This window comes from Zootermopsis nevadensis, unplaced genomic scaffold, assembly GCF_977971745.1.
Source record: "Zootermopsis nevadensis isolate Lab colony 2312 unplaced genomic scaffold, Znev_1.0 Znev_ptg000021l, whole genome shotgun sequence".
Classification (NCBI taxonomy): Eukaryota; Metazoa; Arthropoda; class Insecta; order Blattodea; family Termopsidae; genus Zootermopsis; species Zootermopsis nevadensis.
Window position 1 is genome coordinate 16,191,166 of NW_028259153.1, and position 26,166 is coordinate 16,217,331.

General features: G+C 38.9%; 1 long non-coding RNA gene across 2 annotated transcripts in view; it reads left to right on the forward strand.

Moving 5' to 3' along the window:
• Positions 1-26,166, forward strand: part of LOC147873202 (uncharacterized) — a 274,215-nt gene that overhangs the window by 137,456 nt on the left and 110,593 nt on the right. The window contains exons 3-4 of one of the 2 annotated variants that reach the window (XR_015536127.1): positions 12,067-12,105; positions 17,845-17,974. This is a non-coding gene — a long non-coding RNA (uncharacterized LOC147873202). Of the gene's footprint in view, positions 1-12,066; positions 12,106-17,844; positions 17,975-26,166 lie in introns of those variants that run through there. The other variant, XR_015536128.1, reaches the window with a different exon arrangement.

Consider the following 26,166-nt stretch of genomic DNA (forward strand, 5'->3'; position numbering starts at 1 on the left):
TTTACTGTTGTTTCAGTGGTACATGCTGCCTCTATCATCTTTGTAGAATACAGATCTCATTAAGTTTATAGTCAGGATCTAACAGCATTATAAATATGCAGCGAAAGCCAAGGAATAAATTGTGAGGTTTTCGATCCTGTACAATCTACCCTGACGATTGGGAGGATACTTACTTTTGAAACATTGGTATTAACCCACAAGACTTCGTGGTACCGCAATCCGGAAGACCATAAATCTCAAATAAATATAAATAATCCCACTTTAAAGTCGTAGTAGATAGTACTGAAGGTTAGAGGGACAAGTTTCTAGTTAAGAATCAAGTTTTTGTAGCAAGACAATGGCGCCGTTAGGTATAGTTGTATTAGATCTGCAAGCCTCAAAAACCCGGTGCTCCGCGGACACAATCAATATAGAGAACTTAGTGAATGAATGAGTTTGCATATAGACTGTGTATCCGAGATAAATTAGCCTCAAGGTCAATCAGGAAAGCGAAGTCACAGGTCACAAAGATTGCATTTGAAAAATATACGCACTTCAGATTTGAGGTACTTTTTTTCTCTCTTGGTCTGATTAAAGTTTAAATGTGAAATAAATAGAAACACATGTCGAAATGACAGCTGAAATCAGAAATTCTCCTCCTTTGATTGGTGGTTTTAGGGAAGGGAAAACATTCATAACAGTATATTTTCATTTTCAGAAGCAGCAGCCCCACTCTCCTTAACTTTTCTACTGTGTATCTGCATGTACTGTGTAGAGCTGTCAGCATCATACCCCGGCGGTTAAGGTGATCTGAGCCTGCCCATGACATGGCGTGGAAAAATTTTCGGGGAGGGGGCTGAAACTGTTGCTGACATATTCCTTGAACCCGAAAGCTAGAGAGAGGGAAAGAGCAAGAGAAATAGAGAGACGAGAGGAGTAAAAAAGTCTAAATAGAATGATTATGCAGAGGAGAGGTTTATAGTAAACTGGATGAAGGATGTATTTGACTTGTAGGCCTATGTTTTTCTCTCTCTGACTACACCTTTCCAAAATACAGATACACATGTATCCAGCTTGTAATTACTGTTACTTCTCTTGGTCTGTAGATATAAAAGGAAGAGGCAAATTCGTAGAGTTGAAATCTGTAATGGATGTGATATACAGACCGTGCACATTTCCGTAACTATTGGTTTGGACAGCTTAAAGAGTCTAATTTAGCTTCATACAGTTAATTTATTCTCCGTTATACCTGAAAGATGAAAATGAAAAAAAGGTATACAGAAATTGTTCAAAAGTTATAAACGAATGTATTAAGGGCCCCACGATTTTATGTATGTTAGTAAAATTATGTGGTTTATATATATATATTTCCCCATGTTCTTTTTGACAGTCCTTTCTGGACGTTCGTCTAAAATATCAACTAGATGGCTTAACGACCGCTTTGACCTCAGTTTTGATTCCCTCCGCACAAAAGACAAAAGAAAAAATCTCATTTCATGACTTAATCAGCAGATCGCTTGACGTAACAAAGGCTCCAAGGATGACAGAACAAGTTCAGAGACAGAAGCATAAAGAGGATCTGTAAAATATGTAACATCTAAATTCTGTTACGCAAATTCAGTGATGTTTTTTTAAATAAACATTCTAATGTTACTATATTTCAGTGGTAACCTATGATTATTATTGTTGAAAAGGCACGAAAACAATAAGTTTCCTTAGGTGATCAACCGTGTACCCTGATGATGGAGGCAGAGACAGCCTCCGAAACTTCAGATTTCAACTCTTCAACTATCACAACTGATTGCTCGAAAAGATTGCATTGCAGTTCGTAGCCGCGAAAGCTTCGAATTCTTCTGAACTTCAAATGGTTTAAACCATACAGAGATGAATTACTCTGAGGCTTACTTTTCAAATTTATTCTGTGTCTGTTAATTAATATAGTAGGCAAGTGTTGGTTAGTGTTTATGCGTGGTCTGCGAAAGGCCTACATGTACTTCTGTCATGGCCCACTATGTGTATATGTACTTCTATATAACGTAGCAAAATATATTTACGTTTTAACGCTTAGCGAATTTTGTAATTAAGCAACGATAAGTAATGATTTTAATTGTTGTATGCTGCTATGTTTGCTGTTTAATAAAATTGCGCTTTTTAGTACTACTTTAGATTTTGCGCCATTTTTGACAGGAAATTTTCAAACACACACACAAAATTGTTGATTGGTTGGTGATGGTTTTTAAAATTACTATTTGTAGTCCATTAAATCACATATATTCTTTCATTAACTAAATTTTAGTGATGATTTAAATTTCTTAGAGTTTGCAATAAAAATTTGTCTTTTATAGAACTACTGAGATTTTCCCCTTGTTACTGACAGATAATTTAATAGCAGAGTAATATTCAGACAAAGGTATTTTGGCCTAGGAGAGATAAATAATAAACAAGTGAAGGAATTCCTTAATGATAAACATCTTAATAAGTACTCATCGCACCTGTTGTTACATTGATTAAATCAAAGATAGTGAGACGGGTGGAACATCCAGCCTGCATGAGGAAGTATATGATTAATAATGTTGATTGGAGGAGACTACTTAGGGCTACTGTCGAAGAATTTATCAAGATCGTCTGAAAAAATTTGCAAAGCTCGAGGTCAACACAGGTAGGATCTGTATCTAAATGCAGAAACAGGCCAAGAAGCTGGAGATTTTCTTAAATTGTTTGGGAAAATAAACATTGATTGACACACGGAAGGGGGAACGGGCAGATAAACGTCCCCATTATGCACTTTGTGCAGTAGATGCTTCTGGCAGCCGTCAACCGTCTTGGACTTTCTGTCCGCGTCGCCTGACGCAGTTCATCAATAAGGTTTTGATTGCCTTGACGGGATGGACGAGACGAGATGATGGCGTATCCATGGCAACGGCTCCTTTTCGACTCCGTCTAATCCTTCATCACGTCACAGGTGACGTGTTGACAGAAGCAAAATGGAAAGACTTTCTGCAGCGTAAGAGTGACTTAGGTCTTAATTTCTTACGATAAAGGTGAAGAGTAATAACACTGAAATCTTAAATCTTATAAGGAGTAAAATGTTCCTGTGCATAAGTATTACGGAACGTATAGTGGGCGTGGAGGAAAAGGTCGACCCATTCTTCATTACGGCACCAGGTTGTGCTGATGATGACTTTCTTCTGGGATATTGCCCCGTGTAGTCTGGAAGAAGTTTACCGACGTTTCAAAGATTCTTACTGCCTCCATCATCAGGGAGTTTACCGCCCTGATTTCAGTTAGCATAGTGGCTAAACTAGATGCTGAACGATCGGGGTTCGATTCCCTGCAGAGAGAGGCGTATTTCTCTTCCCCGCGTCCTGACCAGCTCGGTGACCCACTCAACCTACTAACCTAATTGTTTTATCGATGGTAAAGTGGTCGCAGCCTGAAGCTCACAAATCACCTCCATCAAGTGCCATGTTAAGAACACGTGTTAATAAGAAAACCTCCATTTTTCCTTCTGTCATCATAGTATGATAATTGATATTTGTAGTTTATAAACCGTACTTACATAAACCAATGCAGAAAGCGTGGCTCTGTCAATAATCGTTTCATCATTGCACGCCAACATTTGAAATTCGTATTCGTTATTCTCTTGGTTAGTATAGCTGTCACTTGTGCCTGACCCTGTCATATTAGAATTCACAAATCGAAACCTTTTAATAATTGTTGCTCATAATTCGACCCCCTTCACTCTAACCACCTCGCTATAGCAGACCGCATCGATTTGCTGCACAATTTGGCTCTCCCGATGCCATCAGATAGTGTGACAGGGAGGACTCATCACCATTACGTCAACTTCGCTGTGAATTCACGTCATTTCAAAGTCTCGTTTAATTTAAAGCTTCCATCAACACGCACCGAAAAACTCATCAACGCATCATGCCATGTACTGGTGATTTATAAATAAGATAAATAGACGCCTGTGATAATGCACTGGTTTCTGTAACCTGCTTAACGTTCTAGTTCATTAGCGAGATTTTAAGGTTGTTTTATCCCTGTCTAGATATGACATACACAACGAGTCATCATTATTATTATCATCATTATGATTAACAGTGTATTGTCAAGAAATAATTCTTAGTCTGTTTAACCCATTGACATATTTTTAGGGCTGCACTCTGTCAGGGGTCTTGAGCTGCTATTGGGGTTTTGAAAAGTAATCATATTAAAGTCGAAAAAAAGTTTTCTTCTTTTACACTCATATAGAAGTTTTGTGACAGATTTCAGGCATTATTGTGAAGAGGGTGTAGTGTTACCGTAATTGTGCTAAACATTAATACAATGTATTGCAGCATTATCTTTGCAAATCATTGAAAGTACAAATTTAATAAAATCTCTTACCTAAGTAAATTAAATATGAATACATCTTTTCTTCACCTGAAGCCACAATCCTGTCAAACGCACCAATACACAACCGACAGCCTGAGCACAGACTCCAGACTCCATCAAAAGCAAACTCAGTCATATCCCACCATGGGCGCCACCATAGCCTCGTTTTCCTTTCTTGCTACCATCGTTGCTTCTGTCTTCGACGCACAAATCTCTGTATAACGTTTCCTAACATGCTGGTACTTTTGCGGTGGGGCGTTGATAGCCCCCGCCCAATCTCCAAGTTGTATAACCACCCCTTATCGGCTGTCCGCCACTGCTTATTAAATGTTTTTGAAACAGAGGACGTTTTTATCCACACAATGCGGACACCAAATGCCTTGGTAGAGTCGAACACACATAACATAGACAAAATAACAAAAAAATAATTAATTGATGTAACTATTTTGCTTTAAGAATATTAATAGTAAATGCCAAATGAAAAGTAGTTTCAGATTATTTGCGGTATTGTACAACTACCTTCAGTGATTCAAGAACGCCACTGGGCTAAGTACAGGTGTTGGTATGCTACTGTAACGGCTTGGTGTATAAACAGGGAGTAGTAATGTTGTTCCTATAGAAGATGTTGCAGCCAGGCCTATAACAATAACAACAACTTTCCAAGAGGCACTAAACTCAAGACGCAATGCAGCACTTGGGAAAAGTTAAGGTGGCAATTAACACTGTTAAGTACGGGGTATTAGGACGACGCCTACCGCTGCTAGATTTCAAGTTTTGGAAAGGGAAATAAGGGATTTTAGTTGTCGCCTTGATAATACTCAGCGCATGTGTGTCTGCCTGCTTCTTTCATTGTCGTTTTGTGACGTAGTCTGCATGCAATTCCGATTTTGTGCACTTTCGACCTCCGAATTAATTGTGACTTAATTATGTGATTAACAAACGATCTGTAAAAGAAGGATCGTAAATATGATGAAAACTGACCATTATCTGAGGTGTATTTAATATACGCTTATTATTATTATTATTACGCCGTATTCTTGCGAAGGTTGGCGATCCAAATGGCCAGCGTAATTTCGTCAGCCATTAAGATGATATGGAAAAAATAGTACAGTAGAAATTCCGTTTCCTTTCTGTAGAGCAGCGCTTTCCGGTACTCAGTACTACGCCGCTTCGAAGTCACTCTTCCCTCGCCTGTTTGATTCTGGTGAAACTGCTGCCCTCCACCGATGCTAGATTTTGGTCCGCCCCGGGTATTCGATTTCCTCGGTACCACTCTTATCTGGGAGGCTTTCCCCGATCCGTCACCTGGGGAGGCGCCCGATTGAGGATCTAGCAAACCCCTACGCTACGATTCGGGAATTAAATTTATTGCTTTCTTGTGCATGTTGGTTGTAATTATTGACACAAATTATATGATTTAGGTATCAGTAGTCTTTAGATTCTGGTATGCTGAGTTATTATGCTTTTATGAGAATTTCTACATTTTAAAGGTTACTTTACATTTTATTGTTATCTGAGTTATAGTTAATATAACGTTTTTTGAAATTGGCTGTACCCACTTTGCGGTAATTAGTTGGATTTTGTAAATGTCCTGAGGTAGACTGTATTAAACATAACGACTTTTCTGAAGCTGCTGTAGTGCCGTTTAAAATATAAAATATAACATTTACTCTAAACACATATCAGGCTTTCTCGCGATTTTCTTAAACACCAAATAGGCATAAATTTAGACAGGAGAGTCCAGTGTTTCTAAACAAGATATCTCGGTTGTTTCATTGAAAAGGGCTGTTCACTACTGCAAGGAAAAATGTAAAACGCATAAATAAATTTTAAAAATGTCTTATGTCATGTTGCATTTCAAATGGTGTAGCAAAGGTTGTAAAATATTAAATTTGTAAAGAAATAGTATAAAGATTTATTATAATAATGTTAACTTTCTAAAATTAAAGAAGAACTAGCACATAATTAAATATTATCTTAGTTCTCTATTTTATTCTTTTCATTAATCACACGGTCGCCAAAATTTAAATAGTAATAAACTAAACATTTTCGAAAATATTTTAAAAACTAAAATATGTCAAAATTTATTCCAAATTACGAAAAGTAACAATTTTTACAATTTAAGAAATTTCGAAATGACGAGTTGCGTAGGTAAGTGTTAAGTTAGATCTGGTTGGGTTAGGATAGATTAGTACAAAGGATAGGTTGCTGTCGGTAATGATGGGTTGGATTGCTTACGTTAGTCTTGGTTATGGTAGGTTATATAAGTAGGGCAAACGATTTTCAGAATATTGATAAATTACAAATATTTCCAAAATATCCATAAAAAATTAAAAAATTGCAAGTGTTTGCAAAATTAGGAAGATGTCAATAAAGATGAAAATGTTCGTAAAATTACAAAAAACAAATATTGATTTTTTTTAAAACTCTTAAAAATGAAATATGACATGAACTTTAAATTTAAAAAAACTTCATAGAATTATGAAAATATTCCATGAATTTTCAAAATGCCAAGTATATTGCCATCATACGACATAAGTACAGATAGATTGGGTTAGGAAAACTAAGGCTATATTGAATTCGGATGCGTTGGGTTAGATTAGGTACCGCCATAACACATGTCGTATAAAAGCAATACTGACTGAGTTTCACTGAAGTGTCATCTTAAATAACTTGAAGTTTAAACTAAATATTAATTCCTGTAATCAGATAATTATTTTTATAACTAAGCTGATATACGTATTACACAATCACAACCCTTCATAATGTTTACGTAATTTAATGTTACGTATGTTACTGTTGGATTTCTTGCACAGCTAAATCTAAATCTTAGACGCACTTCAATAATTGATATATTCATATTTTTCTAAAATTTAAATATTTGTATCGCAGTCAGCAGTTAGTTAATTACATTTATCGACAACATTTAATTTAGGAAAACTAAACTGTAAGCTGACTATACGCCAGTTTGAGTATGTATAACTAAGTACATTCGTAGTCAAATTCACCGAGAATAACACTCTTGTTCGCACATGTAACTTGTATATTTCTCTTCGATTTTCAAGCACGATGTGTCTTCTTTAGTTCTCTTTAATAACATGCATTCTAAGAAATTTCAGCATTCTTACGAACGAGATTTCAGATGAGTTATTGGCAACGACGTCCTTCTCGACGGTGTGTAAAGTCAATACTGACTGACTTTCACTGACGTCAAGTCAGTGACGACATGAAGTGGAATGTCACAGATTCGAAACTTTGATTTAAGTTTCTCTATAGTGTGTTATGTGTGAATTCCGTCAGGGGGCACGAGTGAGCATTCAGTTATCTTTGATTGTAATAAGGCGCTCGACTGTCGATAATAGTATTCGTAGCGATGAGCCATCAAATTTATAAATAATAACGAACTGTTGCGTAAAATTTAATCCGAACGACACCTTTCGTGCGCTGGTATGTGCCGAGATTATTTCCAAAATATTTTCACTAATACCATTTAATTGATGTATGTGTGTTTTAATTAATTTAATACGTAATTACAATAAGAACAAATTATGGCAGTTTATTCTAATAATTTTTAAGTCTGATAGATTTTACACAACATTTATTGCGTAGAATTCAATTGCACTTTGAATGATATTACTTACCTGTTATAATTTATCCTTTATACTGCCATTCTGTTCGTTCATTTCTTATGTTTCTTAGTTTCCGAGCTGATTGTAGATAGTTATTCAATTTTCAGTATATGCATATACATTTTTACTCAAGGCCGGGTTTTTTTATCTTCTTGGCCGTGTCTAGCGCCTTTTCCTTATCTCCACTTCGCGCCTTTGTTTTATCCTGCAACTTAATTTCAATATATAAAATAAATATCTTTATATATTTCATGAAATATGACTTTGCACAACATACATGAAAGATTTCATGATTATCCGTCCATACTTTCTTTATTTACAGAATTTGTTGCTAATGACGTTACTCGCAGTTGCGTTCCCATCGCTGAATTGGGTTTATGATCCTATTTTTTTGCGAGGTATATTTCTTATATGGGATATCGTTGTGTATTAGGTTTTGTAAAATGTTCAGCATGTGAATATCGATACGCTGCTCAGGAATCGGGATTCGATCTCCGTAATTGGTTTCCTTTTTTGTTACTTTTAGAAAGTAAATTAGAGCAAAGTGGTTGTAGTATTAGATGCAGCATCTCATACCTTCCGGTAATACTGTACATTTATGCGAATTCGTATTCTTAAGGAAGCTTACAGAGTTTTGTTGGGCTTACCTACCTAAGGAATGTAGTGCTTTAATTCCTCTTGGATTTTCTCTACTTGTCTTGTTTATTTCTCTTGTTCTTGTGGGGATTCTGTTTATGGGGTTGAAAGTTCAAACTCATTATTTGGCAGTAATGTATACGCTAATACTTAACCGTACATATATTCAAAAGTAGCCGCTAGACCCGTCCTTTTGTATTATGTTCATTTGTCAGCCGGCCCATGGTACATACGGACAGTGAAGCTGGCAAGTGATCCTCTACTCATTTTACCTTGATTCCTATGCATTACGGAGAGCACAGTTTTTAAGCTATGCAGTAAGAGATGAAAGCTGTGTGTCCCGGTGGGAATGGGATATACGTATTTCCCCGATGTGGTCTCCATTACGCAAACCACTTTTTCGTCTTGATAAAATGAGAATGAAGAAGAAACAAATAAACACGTAAACAAGTTGGCGGTAGAGGAAGTGAATAACGAAAGAGCATAAAGTAATAGAAGGAAGGGAATTTTTTAAAAGTAACGCTGTGTAGGCGCTTTGGGGGAGAGAATATATAGATCTTACTCATTCTTATCCTCGATACTGGATAGGGGTAAGTGGTCAGCATTACGCCTCGGCCACGCTTTACCCCCAGAAATAATCCTGGACTGGAGGCTGTTTGGGCCCATAGCCGGACGCAGAGGCTAGAAGAATATTCCTCTGCTTCTGTCCAGTCTGTAGTCACCGTACTGACTTAGCAACTCCGGTTTCTGGAGAAATTAAACTACGAATTTTCAAAAGCCGAGGACACAGGGAAGAGAGAAAGTAAAGTTAAATAACGGTACAAAGTAAGGAGAAAAATAAAAGGTCAAAGGAAGGAAGGAAGGAAGGATATGGGCTTCTCCTTCGGTACACAGAAAGGGCCGTCAGCTATTAAAGTTGATTTCTGAAGCCAGCATCGTGCTGTACTGGAAGTGACTAGTCGGTTCTGAGTTCGCTCGCTGTAATGAGAGACTTCATATGCTACACTTGACTTTAATTCTTGTGTCCGTGAGATTAACAGAAAATTAGTTACTATGAAGTTCACCCCTCTGTTTGGCGGTGGAAGTAGGAGAGGCCTTGAAGCACCTCGTATAGGCCTATTAGAAGACACGTTTCGTTGTACCAAGAGCTATACATCGTCAATAAAGTGTTCATTTCCACCTGAACCTGTTCATTCTTAACAAAAGGGTTTTTTATTTCCTTGCAAAGAGATGGTCTTGTTCACTGTGTAAATAGTTGCCAACCTTAAATCGATATCATTGAAAGAAAACTTTTGCATTCAAAGTGGGCTTAGAGCCGGGATAGCTCAGTCAGTATAGTGACTAGCTACGGGCTGGACGACCGGGGTTCGATCCCCGACGGGGGCAGAGGATTTTTTCCTCTAGCCTCTGCGTCCAGACCGGCTCTGGGGCCCACCCAGCCTCCTCTACAATGGGTACCGGGGTCCTTTCCTGGGGGTAAAGCCGGCCGGGGCGTGATGCTGACCACTCACCCCATCTAGTGCCGAGGTCAAGGAAGAGAGGAGCTATACCTCCACTCACCCCAAACGCCTACATGGCGTATAGTGGGACAAACTTTACTTTACTTTACTCAAAGTGGGCTTAATAAATTTTATTTTCTAGATGCTAAGAGATGATACCCTTTGCAGCTAAAATGACTTGTTGTTATACTTCCGAAACTGATTTATAATATAGTTGAACAGTTATTTGAAGAGATTGGTAGACAGATACTCGAGGACAGAAACCAATTATAAACATACATTAAGATCAATAAGATCTAAAACTTCTTGACGATGGTGAAGAGTCAATTGAATAAAAATTTTCTTGGATATTATCCATCGTCTAGTAAATATAAAACGTAAAACGACGTTTCGGAGATGGGACTCTATCTAGTGGGCCCAACTGTGTAGGAACCTGAAGACGGAGATAGAGTCCCATCTCCGAAACGTCGTTTTACGTTTTATATTTATTAGACGATGGATAATATCCAATAAATGTTTTATTCAAGATCAATAAGACCTTGGAAAGACAAATATGTTGAGGCCGGTGCAGTTATTATGCCGCTCAATACCTGAAGATGGAAGATACTTATGAAGAAAGTCATAATTTTATGAAACCCGAAACTTCATCACCATGTTCATAAAATCAGTTTCTGAGTTATATCCCGAGCTAGTTTAGTTCACTTCACACCTTCAGTCCCCATTCCTGTAACATTAGCTTCTTTGGTGTCAACTAGACTTCTCTACCCATGGGATCTTTCAAGAAACAATTTCTGAAAGTTTCATCATCTTTATGTGTCCTACATTGCCATTAACTACATACTGATTTGTTTTAATAACTTACGAGATTTTAATTTTATCCGTGTGATGTTATAGAATGTACTTAATATGTATCTATATTTCGGTTCTCTCCTCAACCCCTTAGACACTTCTAATTCGCTACTGATTCCATGTTCCAATTGTCTAGTCAGGAGGTCGAGCTCAGACTATGACCACCCATCAAGGAATAAGTAATGTTTCCATTTTCAATACATTCACACCCGCACATGTCGCGAAGGGTCAGCAGAACATAGACCTACATTTGTCACTGTCAGCTGTCCTTTCGAAAAATCCACATTCAAGGAGTTCAAAACTTCTTGTAACTGACTACTTTGACAGGCCAACCCCTATTATTTGGTTTATGCAAAAGTAGGCATAAATGACCTAGCGCCACCACGTGATGTAAACTGTGACAGTTGGCCTCGGTTATTGAACCGACCAATCAGAGAAAGGTTATTTTGACTTAAATTTAAATTATTCCACCAATCACAAAACTAAGCGGGAAGTCGAACCAGTGATGTTAGAAAATTTCAGATTTCGGAATGAGTGGGAGAAATTAATATACTTGAGAGACAAATTTCTTTTATTCGACAGTTGTCAGTCGTGAGTTGCAGTTGTATGTTGTTAGTTGTCAGTCGTCAGTCAGTTGTCAGTTGTGAGTTGTCAGTTTTTGCAAGTTTAAACGTTATCACGGACGCATCGGTGTATTACATTAACTTTGACTAATATCGTGCGGAGAATTTAATTCAGCAATCATTTGAAAATAAATACCTAAAGCCACAGCTGAGGCGATCTTTAATTAAACCCCGTAAACCCAGCATAAGAGTCTTATAAATTCCTTCATCGAACCCGATCCCACCTTGGCAACACGCTGCAAAGAAGAAAGGGAACGGTTGCAATGTGGTACGTAATTTGTATTGTTTCTATCATTTCTGTCTTTTATCCTTTGTTCTTCTTTAAATGGATTATGCCGTCTGTTGTGTGAATCCACGCCCCGCCACATAGTCGAACTGTCGTCATATTTCTGAAGAGGAGTGTATAACCAAATGAAGGAAAATAATAGAAGTCAGAGCATAGAAAACTTAGCGAAAAACTTTTTGTTTCAGGGCTAACCGAACAAGAGCGAAGTGGAGAGCGGCGGGAAGGTAAGTTTCGAAATACTTTTTGACAGGCATTTCTCTCGTTTCATCGGAGATTTTACACTGCTTGATCCTGGCTGGCTTGTGGCGTCACTCTCTCTCTCTCTGTGTCTATGTCTAACACAGTATCTCGTCTTGCTTCCGTCCTTTTCTCGGCTATAATATTGGACGCTTTATCTTATTTATATCAGCACCGTAACGTCATGTTCCACACTTGGCTTCGACACCAGGATTTTAAATTGAAAATTAGGTCGTTAATATTTCCGAATTTTTCGTTTGCTTAAAAAATATTTAAAACAATATTATCTGTTGTTTTATAGGTCTCCCACACTACGGATGAACATAGTTTGAAATTTCTACTTCAATTATTTTTGGCGGTGCATTGAAATAACTGGTCTCTCTGTCTGTTTCTAAGACCTAAAAATCCTAAAACCTTAAAAATTACTGCGTTTTGAAGTATGGATATTCTCTTCAGGTATTCAGGTTGAAGAAGATGGAAGACACATTTTGTGTTCGATCAGATGGTCCACAGATCGGGAAGCGTTCTGTTCACCGGACCCAACAGAATACGTCTCACCCCCCCCCCCTTTTTAGCCTGAAAAATGATGACCAATCCTTCGAGACGTAATTATTTTCGAGGCTTTAAGATTTTTAACACTTAAAACAAGACGATGGATGAAATCAAAAACAAAGACAGTAGTGATAATTTGATAATGTTTGTTCGCAAGAGAGAAGTAGCACGAGGTTGAAGGAAACTGCATAATGAGGTGCTACGTAATTTATACTGTTCATCTCTTATCAGGGTGATAAGATCAGAGGCCGAAATGAGCGGAGCATGTAGAGAAAGCAAAACTGTAACTAATGGCCAATACATAATTATAATCAGAAGAAAGCAAATGGGATAAATAGGAGTGGATGAGATGATGATATTAAAATTTACCTTACTTAAATAAGGTGCAAAGTTGCAGACCATATCCAACTAGTTGTGGATAGGGTTCAGTAATGAGCCTCCATGAATATGATAGTGCATCATTAAGTTCCACGAAGACAGCTGAGTAGATGTGAACTTTTGATGGAAAACCCAGGACCATGAAGTTTCATCTGAATCTACACAACTACAAACGTTAATATAGTTCCTTTAAATTACCGGACAACAGAAATGCTGCTTTAGTACGGATAGAAGCTTTTGGTGGTTTCTGTAGAAGTATAAATTTCAAGCATGCCTGTAATTTAAAACAATGCAAGTTTCCGCCTTTTTCCTTGTATTGAACGAAATCGTTACAGAAACACTACATGCCTTTCGCTTCTGGCTCCTACATAATTTCTGTTGATACAAAACCCAGCAGTCCCTTGCTGCAGCGTTCTCCCTCGTTCCCACTCGCAGAATGGCCTCGCCCGAGCTCCGGCAATGAAGCCTGTCAAAAGAATGATAGACGTTCGCACATAAAACTGACGAGTGACTCATGGCGCCTTCACAAATGGCTCTGCGGAGCCTCGTATATCACTTTTATTACACCCATCTTCATTTTCATATTTCATATTTGCATTTTCTGTGCTGTTATAAATCAGAGAGTTTATGGCTAATTAGGCCTTTGTTGTAGAGGGGCTGGCGCGGTGGTATAACGGCTTATCGGACGGCGCGGGGAGACGACTGCTGCTTCTAGCGTCTATGGAAACTGAGAGACGAGAAAGGAGGAGAGGCACAAGAGAGACGGAGTGAGTTTCTGTGGATGCTGTGAGACTGTCAGCGGGAAGCAAACGTAGAAACTCCCTCCGAAAGAGAAAGAGTGAAATGGCCCCAAAAGAGAGAAAATGGGAACAGAAAATGATAGCTGTATAGCCGTTACAGAGAACTCCTCCAGTTGTGCACTGCAAAAGCAGCATTGCTTACGTAACCCATACCACCCTAAATACGGGCTCTAAATGTAACTCATGTAGAGGGTATCTTCCCTTCAACGATGCGAATTTGCTTACTCTGAGATTATGTTAGGTATGGTCAAACGAAAACAGCAACGTGGCGATTTTGAGAAGACAGGACCGAAGTTGCGTCGATTGCTGACAACGGAGAAGGGTTGCGTCGGGCAGGAAGGAGGCGGCTGTGACTCGCAAGGGTGACCAGTGGCGGAACAGGTAGTCACTCTGCTGTCTTAGGACAGTTTTACAATTTGACCTCACGACCTGAGTCTCGTCGTCTTCATCAGAGGAGAGGCGATTCTTATAACACAGAATTGGATGCGTAATTACATACTGTGCAATTATTCATTTAATTAATGTCACTAATGTTTCTTCTTAGTTCAACTTCACTGTGATAAATTTCATACGCTACAGAACTACAGCACAAAATGGCACGATGATTTAGTCGTGGCTTTTTTTTAAGCGACCTCGCGAATTTTTCTTGCTTTTATGAAAAGTAAAGTTAACAAACGTTCGCCATTCTCCGTAGTCCAGTCATAAGCCAATTCAGTCCAGTTCGCAATCTTAAGATTTTGTCCTATTGGTTACATTTTAAAATAAACACGATAAACTTTAGTTAAAATGACCAGCCGTCGGATCGATATACGAAGCCGAGATCTTTTGAGTACAGTTCAAGCATGATAACTACTGTATCATGGTATTCAGTGCACCTTATGTAGTATAACTGTTATAATTATATGTTTAACTACGTACTTACATCGTTTAATACTAATTTATATGTAGCAGTAACAAACGCGTTAAATATATTGGAAGATACAAAACTGGTGTTGAAGCCAAGACCCGCTTTTATAAAACCATGTCTGCGTTTAAGAATGAAGGTGATCATCTGACATTTGACTGCGTAGAAACTTTTAAAAACAACTTCTGAACTTTGTTTGTATTTCCTCAGCCAAATTAATTTGACCAAATGTTGACCAACATAGGTTATGTCCTCTTTAAAATGTTAAAAGTAAGACGCCTTTCAATAATGTCTTCTGTAAATATGGAGTTTTAAGAACTGTAATTCATGTTTCTACTAAAATCAGGTTCAGTTTCCTCATTTCCATTCAGTCCTGTGATATTTATGTTCCTCCGTGAATTATCTTAGACAAATATCTCAGATTACATGTAACGTTTTTGACTCATGTACGCATATTAAGACGTATTCCTAGCTGCAATGTTCATACTCACGTAATTACCCTGACATGTTTTAAGAAGATTATGAAGTTCGTGATAATGTAGGCTTGATTTTCTCCAGTCGGCCTGCCTAACTAACTGAATGGAGGAGAATCCTCTTTAAACTAATTGCACTCACAGGAGATAGTCAAGGAATGTTCCGGCTTTTACAGAACCCAAAGATTTGTTTCCGTGTTCACAGAAGCTAAACAAGAGACTAAGTTATACTCATACAAAATAACCGACCCAGTTGATCTACTTTCTTATTTAATAAATTCAATGTCAAAACAGCTTCCTCAGTACTTCGTTATTAAGCATGATTAGTCTCATCTCAGAGCCAAAGACTAAGTTTCAAATTAATAATGTTTACCTCTTACAATCGCCCCCTGTTCTTTTAGGTCCTTTGTGTTCTAATGACCCCTCTCTTTTCCGGAAAATTAAGGGGGATAGGGGGACTTGGATTTACAACTCCACATAGTTTAACTTAAGAAACAGATTTATGTCTAGGTGATTGGTCAGTTACACATTAAAGCAGCTTTACCCCACTGGACACAAAACTGACTGGACCCTTGAAAGAGTCATGTATTTGTCAGGATTCAAACTCCGGCCTTCCAGTTCGTCCTGTCGTATGCCGCCTGAACTACTCCGTCTCGTTCTGCCACGTGGCGACTACAACTTACAAAATAACTGGCGTGAAACCCCTAGATGTTGTGAGATTTCAAGTTCTCGGGGCTATCTTCCGGGTTGTTGCACCGTGTAGCCTGCTAGACGTTTACCGACGTTTCAGAGGTCCTTGCTGCCCCCATCTTCGAGATGTCAGCAGTCACTCGCGTGTTCCGATACATATTCTGAGGAACTGAAAGTGATCTGATAGTCTGTGTTGTGTGCGCCTGTGCTCTGTCCTGAGGATGTGTTCTAGCATATTATACGCGTAGAGGGAAATATATCTATGGTCTATGAGACAGAGGGGCGGGAAGACAGAGAGGGGTAGGTGAGCGAAAAGAGCGTAAAGTGGCGAGCGGCAGACGGTGCAGGCCAGCCACAGAAGCTGTCCTGATGGAACGCGTCCTTTCTCTCTCTCTCTGACTATAAAAGCAATAAAGAGAAGGGGGGATGGGCGCCCCAAGAGTTAGAATTTATAGACCAACATGGAGTCAGCAGGAGCATACGTAGAAAATTGTACGTTTAGATGAGGGCAACATCTACGTAGTGGCTGTTTCAGCATAGGCCTTCCTTCTCGTTACAGAGAAAAGTTTATATACTCAATTCAGGAAGTAAAATGCATCCACGAGGCGAGTTGGATTAATGTTTTGTTTTAGATTGTTTTGTGGTTTTTGTATTAAAGGCGCTCCCTTGTTTTACTACGTTCTGTTCTGGCATGCAGCGCTGCACGTAGGAAGACTGAATCGTAGGACTTGCTTGTTTTTCAAGATACTATTGGCTGGTTACGTCTGATGTGCCACTTTTACAGGATCTGTTTCAGGAACATACCGATACTTGTAAAATTTTAGGTTTTCACAGCGGTGAGAGATTTCTGTATTCTGGATTTGTTGCGCTGTGTAGTCTGGTAGATGTTTACCAACGTTTCTGAGGTCATACTGCCTTCGTCATCAGGGCGATGATGACGGAGGCAGTATGACCTCTGAAACGTTGGTAAACATCGACCAGACTACACAGCGCAACAACCCAGAAGACAGAAATCCTCATACCGATGCTCAGATATAACTTCAAAATCTTATTCATATCCTTTTCTCTTATTGTAACATATATATTGCTGGTTATGGATTATGTAGGTACGTTCTCCCTGCCAGTTTCAACGTACCTAGCTATTAGTTGTGCCACTTAGCTAGCTTCACTGCGAAAAATGTTTTTTGTTAAGCTGATAGTTGAATAAATCAATCGATATAAATGCCGAATGTTACCAAAAGTCCACTGATGGGCATTACCCTGTGTTACTTCAGTCTAGTCCACGTCACCGCATATTTTCTAATATTCAGTTTAGTAAAAAGTCTTCATCTTATCTGTCCCCCCCCCCCCCCGGTTTCCCCAAGTGATATATTCTCTTGACGTTTCATGACCAAAATTTTGTGTGCTTTTCTCATCTCCCTCGTGCGTGCTGCTTCCATCTCATCTCATCCTGCTTTATTTAATCATACATTTCTTTCCTGTTTTACCAGTGACAGCTCAGAAATCGCAGAGAAAACTCGTGCGTAGCATGGAGAGATTTGTTATGGTTCTGAAGCCAGGAAGTTCTGCAATTGCAATTCGGAAATATTAGAAAATTCACTGTTTTTATTTTGGTAGGTCCCTCTAATTTATTTTATTTACGAAAAAATGAGGAGGTTCTGGTGTTATTACAAAAATAATATCTCTACAAACTTAGAATTGTGTCATACATGTTAATCTCGGCAATAAAACTTTTGGCGTGAGACTGAAAACGTTGTGTGTGCAGCGGGCGATGTCGGGGGGAGGGGGGGTGTTGGCCAATATGTTCGTCACGTCATTGCAATCGGATTTAAACTGCAGGAAGGGGGTGAGGAGGGTGTGTGTGGGGGGGTCATATTGATTGATGTGTGTTACATCAGCGTGACCGAGAATTCATCATCATTGTTGCAGCTTCCGTACAAATCAAAGAGATGGATCACACCGATGCAGGCCCGCCAGACACCCGGACAGTAAAATATGCACTCATTTCACCGTCATCCGCAGTTATGGACCACAGCGAAATATATAACACGTTTTAACCCCATCTCTTCAGGTATTACCAGTCCAGAAAACAGAACCGGACACTTCATGATAATTTCTATTTAATCAACACATTGAACTGAAAAAATATCGTTAGAGGTGAAGATATAAAAATAATGAGCTATGGTCCTCATTATAAAGATGAACTTTTTAATTAGCTTATAGTAGAAGCTTTTGAATTATTTATGTACGTCATAGAAATTGTGGACTGTATTGGACAGCAGCGGAGAACGGGTTGGAACTGGGTACGTGGGGGGGGGCTCATGCAGTAGCACCAACCTCTATAATATGACATAACGGCTATGTGCATTGCATTACGTTCCATAGCTTTGCTGGAAATCAATACACATTTCAAAATAACTCACTTCCTCTCTGTCTAATTTCGTAATTTACGTGTTGTCATATTGTTTCCTGCGATGTTCATAAAATCCTCGCCTGTCCGCTGGACCACCATTTGCTCTTTATTTATGGTCTTCATTATGGCTCATTGATTCGTGAGGATCGGTCGAATGCTACTAGATATGTAAAAAACGACCACCTCCGCGTACATACACGCACATTGGAAAAGTTATAGGGAAATGGAAATTTGTGATGAAATATCGTGAAACATTGTTAGAACTATAATTTACTGGTTAAAAAATTATTGCAAGTGAGAAAGGGGTTTGGATGTTGGTGAATTTCGATAATGTATGCCGACAAATATACCGCATTTAGACTCAAAAGGGATTTCCTATTATTGAAAAAAAAATCGTGGATTATTGTGGAGGATTCGTGGTGTAGTTTCTGATTTAATCTAGCGGTTTGATTTTGAGTCATTAGATTGAAAAGAGGTGGGCTACTTCACATTGATGGTACAATGTAACTGACTAAACTACATAGAAGGAAACAAAGAGGAAGGAAGGAGGAAGGAACAGATGAACAAAGACGCATGTACATAAAGTGAGTGAACTGTTGTAACAGTTACACAAGTTGTATCAGGAACTTCCAATGCTGGTGCGAACTTTGACGAATTAGTCGATGGACGATTGCAGTGTTGTTTAGCGCCCGGATTTCGACAGGTTGTGACAGGTCACAGGAATCAGAGCCTTGACAGAGAGTGACAGTAATATAGTTACTTCCCCAGTTGGTCACCAGTCTCAATGCGTTGCCCAACAGAGTTCCTTCCTCAACAGTTCAGATGTCATGAAACAAAGATCAATATTAAATAAGTAACTAACTTAATAGGATTTTGGGTTTTCAAGGCGGTGAGTCCGAAAATTGCTGTCTTCTGGGTTGTTGCGCTGTGTAGTATGATGACGGAGGCAGTATAACCTCTGAAACGCTAGTTAGCATCTACCACACTACACAGCGCAACAACCCAGAAGACAGAAATCTTCATACTAATTCATCGCCCTGATGACGGAGGCAGTATGACCTCTGAAACGCTAGTTAGCATCTACCATACTACACAGCGCAACAACCCAGAAGACAGAAATCTTCATACTAATTCATCGCCCTGATGACGGAGGCAGTATGACCTCCGAAACGTTAGTTAACATCGACCAGACTACACAGCGCAACAACCCAGAAGACAGAAATCTTCATACTAAGAATCGCCCTGATGACGGAGGCAGTATGACCTCCGAAACGTTGGTAAACATCGACCAGACTAGACAGCGCAACAACCCAGAAGACGGAAATCTTCATACTCACCGCTGTGAAAACCTCAAATCTTACATAGAACTGTGTACTATAATTTGGCATAGGCATAATTGACGTATGGATGTTTCCTTGTGCGTTCTTTGAGATTTTGCATCCTCTGCGGCCTTAATGATAATTTATTGCACATAATAATAATATAGTAAGTGCACGAGAATATTTATTATAATAGCTAATACGGACAGATGGTTACTTCACGATGTTAGGCATATAGAACAGATGTAAGGGCTATATAGATACAATGGACGAACAGAAAGAATCTTTAAATTTGCAAATGATATGAAAAAGTGATTTATAATTAATGTTATAAAGTCGTAATGTTACGAAGTACAAGGGTTAGCAGTAACGCCATGGGTTGTGAGTCAGAATGTGGACTGGATGTTTGCGTGGACCTTTAGACCCACAGTCCAAATAATGGTACGTGCGATGCTGACTGCCACGCCGGATCAAGTGGCGGCATCTCTGTGAGTTACGACTGTCTTCGTCTGGCTCGGATTCCCTTCCCCTTAAAACATATAAATCCTAGGAATTTTGTAGCAAAAATCTTAATTTTCACATTAATGCTTTCTACTGCCTCCCTCCAAAATATGATATTAATTTTACAACGAAAATATTCCCGTTCCATTGTCAGAATTGAAATTGTGCAGTGTCCTTACTTTCAAGCGGAAACGTAATTATGACGTACAGTAGTTACATTCATGTCTTGAATGAACGATGCATTGTATTTGCGTGGTCTAAAAACCTCTTTCAAGATAAATTAATTTAAAGTTGATAAACTGCGTATGAAGCGCCTCTATTACCAGCTCACTTTACATCCACGCATATCTCAGTACACACTTATAATCTCGCAACCAGAAAACGTTAGAACCAGCTTGTCAGTTGCAACGACGTGCATTTGCAGATACGCACTCAGAGAATAGTCTCTTGAATTGTATTATTTCTGTCATGGCAATATCGTGAACAGATGAAACTGATGAGATATTTAGAGCATGTAGCACGCATAAGAGTGGTGACTGGTGCACACAATATTTTAGTTAAAAAACTGAAGAGAAGAGACCACTGTGAAGTGATAAGAGTAAATACTGGGAATTAAAATGTTATCTTAGGAACATAGAATTCGAGAATGTGGACTAAATTAATCCGACTTAGATGGGGGTAATTATCGATCTCTTTTGAGCATTGTTATGTACGAGGCGCGTCCCAAAAGTAAGTTTCCCACTCGTCCCACAGCTAGCAAACCTTATATTGCGCGAAGCGACTGTGCGTACGTGATAGAGCAATGACGTAGCATGGCGCATGCACTAACGGCACTTCCCGCGTTCTCACAGTAGCATTGTTGCAGCTGTTGAAGATGGAGGTTCTTATTCCAGCTCCCGCCGACTGTGTAGTGCGGTAAGTGATAACGCTAGGCCGCACACGGCTCGACGGACAGCAAGTCTCCTGCAGGAGTTCAGCTGGGAGGTGTTTAATCATTCACCCTACAGCCCGGACCTCGCTCCCAGTGATTTCCATCTTTTCCTACACCTCAAGAAATTCCTGTCCGGTCAGCGTCAGCGTTTTGAGAATGACAGAGAGGCGGAGATGGTTGTCACACAGTGGTTCCAATCCCAGGCGGCAGACTTCTACGACACAGGTATTCAAAAGTTGGTCCCACGGTACGACAAATGTCTCAATTCCGGTGGCGAATATGTTGAAAAATAGCTGGACACTTGCTGTATCTTTTGCAATAAATATTTCCATGAAATTGTGTTTTGTTTCTGTAAACGGCCCCAGGGAAACTTACTTTGTAGACCAGCCTCGTACCTTGTAGTTCTGTGATAGGAAGAAATTATAAGTTATTTGAAAAATTGGATTTTTAAGAAAAATCTGCTGCATATATTTCATGGTCAACGAAACCAATGTGTTTTTCTTTTGTTTCACTGGCCGTCCCATTTTTGATTTAGAGGATATACTTACCTGGCTTTGGTAAGTGTGTGAGACATTCGAAATTGAAGTGTGTTTGCTTCCAATGGAACGTGTTGGTAAAAACTAACATTTTCATAACTTATAATGCAGAAGCTGAGTAATGGTCATGTCCAGATTTCGCCAGGATTTTAGTGTTACCATTCTTAAGGAATTTTATGTTTTTCTTTACAGGTATTTTACTATACTACATATATTGATTCACTAATCCAAGAAGTCCTGCCAAATGTCTACTAGATTAAGTGGGCTCAAAAAGAGGCGACCAAGACTAACAGTGGTTTGATGATGATGATGACATACTCATGGCACGACTGGCTAGCTTATGACATAATTTTATATATACATTTGTAATCATAAAACAGTCTTTCATAGATAAAAGTGCATGAATTCTACTGACAGCGTTTAGTTTCTTCTTCCTACAATTACTCATCTGCAGGGTATACGTTTTACATAAGCAGTTTTCTTTGTTTCTAAATAATTCTCTTCTCTCGCCGTTTATATGGAACGGATGCTTTATGCATAAAATTTGTTCGTAACTTAAAATAAATGGCAAGCATCGCTATCTTTTAATGTCGTGTAACAAAACTTACTTAACACTGCATCCACGACGCGGATGTCAGACAGAAGCAAACATATTTTGATTTAACTTCAATTAACACCATACATGTGGCATATTTATGTTGTATGTCTTTACTGAACCGCTGGTTTTCGTGGACAGGGTCGTAAGGAAACAGTGTTATGCTGCATGTCTTGTAATATAACTCCAGAGTAATAGTCTAGTTCAGGGGTCGGCAAACATTTTTTCTAAAAGGCCAAATAGTAAATATTTTAGGCTCTGCGGGCCAAGAGACAAACTCGAGGATATTTATATAGGTAAGCCAACTTATGTAGCAAGAAAAAACCAAGTTTTTACAAATTTATTGAACAAAATGTAACGTAATAATAATAAGTAGACTACAGTTGTTTGAAATACAGCTCTACTAATGAGAAGAATGGAATTGCCTGTTATGAGATAACATTTCACCAAACTGAGGTTTAAATTCAGTACTCCCTATCATCAAAATTGATTGTAAATGTTCATCCTTAATGCTGACCTGTATTGAGATTTTACATATTTCATCTTTGAAAATGTATTTTCACACAGGTAGGTGCTGCCAAATACAGATATAAATCCCCGAGCATATGATCTTAATTGACCGTATTCATCGCTTGGAAGACATTTATAGAATTCTTTCTCTCAACTACTCAACTCGGCCGTTTCGTTATAGCGCGTACTTTGAAATTTCAAAGAATTTAAATATGTAAAACCCGTCCTTAGCTCGAGGGCCGTACAAAAAGAGGCGGCGGGCCGTAGTTTGCCGACCCCTGGTCTAGTTGAAAGATGGCTGTCTTCTGGGTTGTAGCTCCGTGTAGTCTGTAGAAGTTTCCGAACGAATCAGAGGTCCTTATTCCCTCCATCATTATATTTCTTGGTCCCTCCATTATCATCAGTCTTATGATGGAGGCGGCAAGGACCTCCGAAACGTTGGTAAACTTTGACCAGACTACTCGGCGCTACAACCCAGAAGACAACCATCTTCGTGATCACCGTCGTGAGAACCTCAAATCCTACTTAATAGTCTGGTTGTTTGTGCACGCCTATAGCAGCAATTTCTTGTGTCTGAGACATGCGATACTAGTCCTACTTATTTACGGCCCTTTTCCTTCCGGATTCCCATCTACGCTGCTGTTGTCGTCCGTACATGGACTTCGCCTCAGAGAGCCAGACCAAGCGAGGGAGACGCTTAACGACTCTGGTTGACAGTAGTAACTCGTCCGTTCATCTTGCTACGTTTGTAATTGCTTTATTACTTGGAATAGCTAGGACCAGACACGACGACTCTTTAATTATTATGATTCCTTCTCCCGCCTCCCAGCTCCCGTCTCCATCTTTCCTTGCCAAGTTCCTCTCTCCAGCTTGGTCGGTAACAGTCGACGGTCCTCAAAACGACCAACAGCTCACTTTCATCTTCCTTATGAAACAAGTTTCCTTGTTTCCACCTTCAGGTATGACGGCGTCGCTTTGGTGACAAACCTAGGTGTCCTGCTAAAAGTCTTAGAAATTAATCCTTTTGATTAATGGGTAAACATAACGTAACGTATCATAGCGTAAACATGAAGTTCTAGAGATTTTCTTCGTACGTATTGCCAAATCTTGTATCGTCTCTCCGTCAGAATAAGAAATGTATCCAGGAGGGCCTGAGGATGATTCTCAGTGACTGAAACACGTAGCCCAGAATTTAAATCAACGCTGTAAATAATATAAATATATATTGTTTATGGCAGAATCTTTGGTCCTTTATATACGAGTATATCTCCTATATTACATTTCGCTTGCTAACGTCGGGAAACAGAAAGAACTTACCATAATAATGATTATTATGGGTATGTCGATGTGATGATGATGATGGTGATATGGTATTCTCGACGATGGACATTTTATTTCCTCATCACCAATTGTGAGTGAAAGAGGAATCGTTCATCTTGTAAGTTCTTGCGTCGCATTTCTTGGGGTTCCTGATAAAAGTAATGCTTCTTAAACTCATTGATTTGTTTGGAAGACGAAAGTTTTCACCATACTTGATTATAAGAAGACATTATTCTAATAGATGTCCTCTTTAGTTGGAATAATGATCTTTCTAAACAACCGAAGTTTGGAGCTAAACATACAAAGTTTGTGTCTGTCTTGTTGGTTACACTGGCTGATGGGACAACACTTGCTTCCTGCTGACGACTGTTTGTTTTCGTTGCCCACCCTGACGGATTTACTGGCACTTTCTTTTCAGAACGTCTCTCCTTCCATCTGAGGGTCTTGTTTTTCATTCTGTTTCCAGTGATTGAGCGTTCTGTAAGGACCTAAGAAATAAACAGTAACAGTGGAATCGAAGATCATTTCAAATAAAAGTTCTAACACATCACATCACATCCCTCTAGCGTGCCAGCTGTTTGCGATTATTGCCCTGTTGATGGAGGCAGCAAGGACCTCTGAAACGTCGGTAAGCTTCTGCCACACTACACGGCGCTAAGACCCAGAGTCACCGCCGTGAAGATCTCAAATCCAATAGAGTATATTTTACATATTTGATTTACTTTTCAGTTTGAACTTCATATAAAATTAAGTAGTTATTGGTAGACGCACACAGACAACCTTCCATTAAGCGTTTATTTTCTAAAATTCTTGCGAAGAATTCTTATAATTAAGCAATTTTAAATTTCTTTTCATTAGCACATTCGCGATACTAATCCATTATGACATTGATTTAACAATAATTTTATTTTATTCGCCCCTAGCCGTTATTAACAAATTATCACTGAACTTGCATTCTACTTTGAGGTAAGGTGGTTATTTGTATTAAGTACCTTAAAGTAAAGTATAATATACTTTAAAGTTTCGCATCTTGCCCGTGTTTGTAATACGTAGGCTAACACATCAAAATATTTCGGCAATGGTTTATTTATTATCTAGTTTCATACCAAATACATATGTTTAGTAATACGTTAGTTACGTGCTAGTTACCAGGTGGAAGATTAATACAGACCTACGTTTCTCGTGGCTGCTATAATTGTTTTACATTCTACCAAAAATTATATCTACAAAAGCTGAATACGTTTGAGATAAATTATCACATAAATGTCAAGGATGCTACATTAAGTCGTGCTAGTGAGGTTTTCATCTCAGAAGCTCGTACAGCAGACATCTTAATATTGTTGATTGTAGATAAATAAGAAGTACAACGGTTAGATACCTTTCAGTGTCATTATGTTAATACGGAGTTCGACGAATATCCTTTAATTAGTTCAGACTTTATTGGTGAGGGAAGCAGATACGCGTAGCTAATTACACGATTCCATATACATCAGTTACATTTTAATATAAAATAAGGAAAATGGACTATGAGCTAAGTAAGAACAAAAATGAAATCAAGTTTGTAAACTGAATTGTGGCTGAATGACAATGGTTCTACAAAACTTCTTCAATCTGCGTTGAAGAGAGAGACATCTGATAGGAAGGAAACCAAACGAGAGTTTGTGTGAGAACAAAATTTTCGTCAACTTGAAATTGTTGGGATAGAAACTTGGTTCTTTTCCTACATAAAACAAGTCATTTGATTGCTCTGTATCCAGGGTGAAACTGACATTAACTGTAGACTAGCGTGAAATGCACATCCTTCTTGAAATTGGGTCGTGCTAGGGAAGACGGCGCGACTCCAACAAATTGACAAAGTTTCCTTCATATAGCGCTCATTCAGGTGAGTATGTAGTTAGGCCAGACTAAATATACTCGCACGTGGATGGACGGACAGTTGGAATGAACGACAGGAACCATGCAATCCCGACCCTGTCCTCTGGGACACTTACAGTTAGTGCAGGTCGCACGGCGAGACGAAAAGACAGACAGGCTTCAAAGACGCTAGACACGAAATGAGGTTGGAGGTTCATGAAGACTGGAGCCATCTTCATGTCACTTAGACATAATAATTCAGAACTGGGTAA